The sequence below is a fragment of the Arachis ipaensis genome, chromosome B2 (assembly GCF_059453495.1).
Source record: "Arachis ipaensis isolate K30076 ecotype BB chromosome B2, ASM5945349v1, whole genome shotgun sequence".
In the NCBI taxonomy this organism is placed as follows: domain Eukaryota; kingdom Viridiplantae; phylum Streptophyta; class Magnoliopsida; order Fabales; family Fabaceae; genus Arachis; species Arachis ipaensis.
The window spans coordinates 50,477,599-50,484,212 of NC_142437.1; the positions used below are offsets into that span (position 1 = coordinate 50,477,599).

Below are 6,614 nucleotides of genomic sequence, written 5' to 3' on the forward strand. Positions count from 1 at the left end.
GGTGGAAAATGAGGTGAGGAAAGGCTAACCTTGCCAAATTAGAGGACTTGTCAGCCACCTTGTAGAGTTCTTGAGGTATGATCTCATGAACTTCCACCTCATCCCCAATCATGATACTATGGATCATGATGGCCCGGTCTACAGTAACTTCAGACTGGTTACTAGTAGGAATGATTGAGCGTTGAATGAACTCCAACCATCCTCTAGCTACTGGTTTGAGGTCAAGCCTTCTTAGTTAAACCGGCTTGCCTTTTGAGTCAATTTTCCATTGAGCTCCTTTCACACATATGTCCATGAGGACTTGGTCCAACCTTTGATCAAAGTTGACTCTTCTAGTGTAGGGGCGTGCATTTTCTTCCATTATTGGTAAGTTAAACGCCAACCTTACATTTTCCGAACTGAAATCTAAGTAATTCCCCCGAACCATGGTGAGCCAATTCTTTGGATTCGGGTTCACACTTTGATCATGGTTCCTAGTGATCCATACATTTGCATAGAACTCTTGAACCATTAAGATCCCGACTTGTTGAATGGGGTTGGTGAAAACTTCCCAACCTTTTCTTTGAATCTCAAGTCGGATCTCCGGATACTCATTCTTTTTGAGTTTGAAAGGAACCTCAGGGATCACTTTCTTCTTGGCCACAACTTCATAGAAGTGGTCTTGATGGACCTTAGAGATGAATCTCTCCATCTCCCATGACTCAGAGGTGGAAGCAATTGCCTTCCCTTTCCTCTTTCTAGAGGTTTCTCTGGCCTTAGGTGCCATGAATGGTTATGGAAAAACAAAAAGCTATACTTTTACCACATCAAACTTAAAATGTTTGCTCGTCCCCGAGCAAAAGAAGAAAGAAAGTAGTAGAAGAAGAAGAAAATAGAGGAGATGGAGGGTGAGGTATTTTCGTCCAAGGGGAGAAGTTAGGGTTGTGTTGTGTGAAATTGAAGAGGGAATGAGGGGTTTATATAGGAGTGGGGAGGGGTTTAGGGTTCGGCCATTTAGGATTGGGTTTGGGAGGGAAATTATTTTGAATTTAAAGGTAGGTGGGGTTTTTGGGGAAGAGAGGATGGATGGGTGTGAAGAGGAGAAAAGAAGTAGGTGGGGATCCTGTGGGGTCCATAGATCCTGAGGTGTTTGAGGATTTCTCATCCCTTCACCTTTTAGGCGTGTAAAACGCTCTATATATGCAATCCTGGCGTTTAACGCCAGACTGCAGCATGTTTCTGGCGTTAAACGCCACTTTCATGCTTGTTTTGGGCGTTCAACGCCAGTCCATAGCATGTTTCTGGCGTTGAACGCCAGTATGGTGCATGTTTCTGGCGTTAAACGCCAGTCTGATGCTTGTTTCTGGCGTTTAACACCATCTTTCCTCTAGGTGCAATCCTGGCATTTAAATGCCAGACTGCTGCTTGTTTCTGGCATTTAACGTGAGTTTCATACTCTGTTCTAGCGTTAAACGCCAGCCAGTTGCTCCTTGCTGGCGTTTAAACGCCAGTAAGCCCTTCCTCCAGGGTGTGCTATTTTCAATGCTGTTTTTCATTCTGTTTTCAATTTTTCAGTAGTTTTTGTGACTCCACATGATCATCAACCAAATAAAACATGAAATAACAAAGAGAAAATAAAATAAAAATGATTAAATAACATTGGGTTGCCTCCCAACAAGCGCTTCTTTAATGTCAATAGCTTGACAGTGGGCTCTCACGGAGCCACACAGGTGATCAGGTCAATTTTGTAGACTCCCAACACCAAACTTAGAGTTTGGATGTGGGGATCCAACACCAAATTTAGAGTTTGGCTGAGGCCTCCCAACACCAAACTTAGAGTTTGATTGTGGGGGCTTTGGTTGACTCTGTACTGAGAGAAGCTTTTCATGCTTCCTCTCCATGGTTACAAAAGGAGATCCTTGAGTTTTAAACACAAGGTAGTCCTCATTCAGTTGAAGGACCAACTCTCCTCTGTCCACATCAATCACAGCTCTTGCTGTGGCTAGGAAAGGTCTTCCAAGGATGATGGATTCATCCTCATCCTTCCCAGTGTCTAGGATTATGAAATCAGCAGGGATGTAAAGGTCTTCAACCTTTACTAACACGTCCTCTACTTGTCCATAAGCCTTTTTCCTGAGTTGTCTGCCATCTCTAATGAGATTCTAGCAGCTTGCACCTCAAAGATTCCCAATTTCTCTATTACAGAAAGTGGCATGAGGTTTATCCCTGACCCAAGGTCACATAGAGCCTTCTCAAAGGCCATGGTTCCTATGGTACAAGGTATTAAGAACTTTCCAGGATCCTGTTTCTTCTGTGGCAATGTCAGTTGATCCAGGTCACTCAGTTCATTGATGAGCAAGGGAGGTTCATCTTCCCAAGTCTCATTACCAAATAATTTGGCATTCAGCTTCATGATTGCACCAAGGTACTTGGCAACTTGCTCTTCAGTAACCTCTTCATTCTCTTCAGAAGAAGAATACTCATCAGGGCTCATGAATGGCATAAGGAGGTTCAATGGAATCTCTATGGTCTCTAGATGAGTCTCAGATTCCTTTGGTTCCTCAGAGGGAAACTCCTTATTGATTACTGGATGTCCCAGGAGGTCTTCCTCACTGGGATTCACGTCCTCTCCCTTCCTTGTAGGTTCGGCCATGATGGTTAAATCAATGGCCTTGCACTCTCTTTTTGGATTCTCTTCTGTATTGCTTGGGAGAGTACTAGGAGTTTCAGTGACTCTTTTACTCAGCTGGCCCACTTATGCCTCCAAATTTCTAATGGAGGACCTTGTTTCATTCATGAAACTTAGAGTGGCCTTAGATAGATCAGAGACTATGTTTGCCAAGCTAGATGGGGTCTGCTCAGAACTCTCTGTCTTTTGCTGAGTGGATGATGGAAAAGGCTTGCTATTGCTAAACCTATTTCCTCCACCATTATCAAAGCCTTGTTGAGGATTTTGATCCTTCCATGAGAGATTTGGATGATTTCTCCATGAGGGATTATAGGTGTTTCCATATGATTCACCCATGTAATTCACCTCTACTATTGCAGTGTTCTCAGGATCATAAGCTTCTTCTTCAGAAGATGCCTCTTGAGTACTGTTGGATGATTCCTTCAATCCATTCAGACTCTGAGAGATCATATTGACTTGCTGAGTTAATATTTTGTTCTGAGCCAATATGGCATTCAGAGTATCAATTTCAAGAACTCCTTTCTTCTAAGGCGTCCCATTACTTACAGGATTCCTCTCAGAAGTGTACATGAACTGGTTATTAGCAACCATGTCAATGAGCTCTTGAGCTTCTGCAGGCGTTTTCTTTAGGTGAATGGATCCACCTGCAGAATGGTCCAATGACATCTTTGATAGCTCAGATAGATGATAAACCCCGATTTCGTGATTTATCTTGTGCTTATTTTGGGGGATTTTGTCACTTTTTCTGACATTTATTCAATGAAATAGCATGATTTTGTAATTCCCCCTTTGAATTTTGCTTAAGTGTAAAAACATGCTTTTTTGGCCCTAAATTGGTGATTTTTATTTCACTTTAATTCCATTTGATGCCTTGATGTGTTTGGTGAGTGATTTCAGGTCCATAAGGCAAGTATTGGATGGAAGAAATGAGGAGAAAAGCATACACAAAGGGGGAATGCAGGAGAAACAAGGATTGTGATTTCACCAAAGGACGCGCACGCGCACCAGGTGCGCACGCGCAGAAGTGTTTTCACCAAAGGACACGCACGCGTACATATCGCGTCCGCGCGGATTGAGAATTTGACATTGACGCGCACGCGCACATGGCGCGCACGCGCCGATATCCTCACGTGGCCCACTTGAAGGCAAAATGCTGGGGGCGATTTCTGAGCTGTCCAGGCCCAAATCCAACTTGTTTCTGAGTGTATTTCATGCAGAATTGAAGTCCAAGCAAAGGAGGAGCAATTAGTTTTAGCCAACATGAGCCTTTAGTTAGTTTTCTAGAGAGAGAAGCTCCCTCTTCTCTCTAGAATTAGGTTAGGATTAGGTTAGATTATTTCAATTTCATGTTTGAATGCTAGGTTTCATCTTGTTCTTCGATAATTTCTCAATTCTACATCTTGACCCTCTTAGTTTTTTATGCCAATTCCTTATTTTTGCTCTCTTTTGTTATGATGACTCATGTTGGATTTGTTTACATTTAATGCAATTTGATGTTGATATTTCCCTACTTGATGAATTGAGTTGTGATCTCACTTTTCTTGCAATCGATAGTGATAGACTTTGATATTCTTGCATTTTATGATGTTGATTCTTATTGCACTCCAAGTGTTCGATGAAATGTTCTCTTTAGTTCTTGAGTAGTTTTATTAACTCTTGGCCTAAGCCAAGGGACTTGAGTGATCTTGAGTTTTTGGACGTAATGGATTTGGTGATTTGAGAACCCTGTGTGATCAATTTGAAGCTCATTGTCGCTAACCCACTACTAAGCTAATTAGTAGATAGGTTAGGACTTATGGGTGGATATGATTAGGCCTATTTGACATACTTCCGGTCTAGGAGTAAATGTTACGTACTTAAGGCTTTGAGAAGTAGACTTAATGGGTTGGCCTTTCATAATTATCAATAGTCGGTTTGTTAACTGGGATGGTGACCTCAAGTACCCAAGTCTTAGCCAAGAGTTCCTTATTTTGCTTTCTTTACTTACTCGCTCAATTTACTTTCTTGCCATCGCATAAACAAAACCCCTCTCTTTTTACCCCATCATAGCCAATACACATGCACTCCATTGCATCCTAGGGAGACGACCCGGAGTCCAAATACTTCGGTTAATTTTTATTTGGGGTTTGTTATTCGTGACAACTCACTCAAATTTATTTTTGCATGAACGGACTCTTGTTTGGTTTAGAAACTATACTTTACAATGAGAACTCATTCATTTGTGAATTCTAAACCATCAAAAGTTCTTTCGTCAATAGACCATCATAGAATATATCCAGAGTGGTCCATTCTGAAAGCATGTCAGAGGGGCACTTTTTGGTCAGTTGCTTATATCTCTCCCAAGCTTCATAGAGGGATTCACCTTCTTTCTGTCTGAAGGTTTGAACATCCACTCTAAGCTTGCTAAGCTTTTGAGGAGGAAAGAACTTTGCTAAGAAAGCCATGACCAGTTTAACCCAAGAGTTTAGACTATCCTTAGGTTGAGAGTCTAACCATATTCTAGCTCTGTCTCTTACAGCAAATGGGAAAAGCATAAGCCTGTAGACCTCGGGATCAATCCCATTGGTCTTAACAGTATCACAGATCTGCAAGAACTCAGTTAAGAACTGAAAAGGATCTTCAGATGGAAGTCCATGAAACTTGCAGTTCTGTTGCATCAGAGAAACTAATTGAGGTTTAAGCTCAAATTTGTTTGCTCCAATGGCAGAAATTGAGATGCTTCTTCCATGTAAATTGGAATTTGGTGCAGTAAAGTCACCAAGCATCTTCCTTGCATTGTTATTATTTTCGGCCATGTTTTCTCCTTTTTCAAAAATTTCTGTCAGATTTTCTCCAGAGAGTTGTGCTTTAGCTTCCCTTAGCTTCCTCTTCAGAGTCCTTTCAGGTTCAGGATCAGCTTCAACAAGAATGTTCTTATCCTTGTTCCTACTCATATGAAAAAGAAGAGAACACAAAAGAAAATATGGAATCCTCTATGTCACAGTATAGAGATTCCTTTATATGAGTAGAAGAAAGTAAGAATAGAAGAAGGAAGAGATGAGAATCCAAACACAAGGGTGAGGATAGAAGTGTTAATGGATGAATAAATAAATAGAGGGAGATTAGAGATGAGAGAAGAATTCAAAAATTTAAAAAAATAAAATAAGAATATTTTAAAATTAAATTGAAAATTCGAAAATTAAAATTGAAATTGAATTAAATTAAAAATTAAAACAATTAGTTAATAAAAAGAAAGAATTTTGAAAAAGAGGGAAGGAATTTTCGAAAATTAGAAGGAGAGAGTTAGTTAGGTAGTTTTGAAAAAGATATGATTGAAACAAAAAGATAAGATTGATTGAAAAAGGTTGGAAAATTATTTTTGAAAAAGATAAGAAGTTAGAAAAGATTTTGAAATTGATTTTGAAAAAGATATGATTGAGAGATATGATTGAAAATCATTTTAAAAAGGATTTAAAAAGAAAATTAAAAAGATTTGATTTTGAAAATTAAAGTTGATTACTTGACTAACAAGAAACTAAAAAGGTATGATTCTAGAGTTTAAAGATTGAACCTTTCTTAATAGGCAAGTAACAACTTTGAAAAATTTTGAATCAAAACATTAAATGCTAATAAAATTTTCGAAAATTAAGAAATAAAATAAGAAAAAGATTTTGAAAATTAATTTGAATATTTTCAAAAAAATGAAAAAGATTTTGAAAAATTTTAGAAAGGAATTCGAAAATATGAAAAGAAAATTGAAAAAGATTTGATTTTGAAAAAAGATTTTGAAAAAGATAAGATTTTTAAATTAAAAATTTGATTTGACTCATGAAAACAAATAGATATTAAAAAATTTTGAAAAAGTCAACTCAAATTTTCGAATTTTATGAGTGAAAAAGGGAAAGATATTTTTTTGATTTTTGAATTTTTAATGTAGAAAGAGAAAAACATCAAAAAGACTCAATGC

At 38.6% G+C, this 6,614-nt stretch overlaps 1 non-coding gene across 1 annotated transcript; it reads left to right on the plus strand.

The window, feature by feature from the left end:
• The first annotated feature begins 4,962 nt into the window (after positions 1-4,962).
• LOC148573940 (small nucleolar RNA R71) lies at positions 4,963-5,070 on the plus strand. The gene has a single exon (XR_015906056.1). It is a non-coding gene; the product is annotated as a small nucleolar RNA R71 (small nucleolar RNA).
• Positions 5,071-6,614: the final 1,544 nt, after the last annotated feature.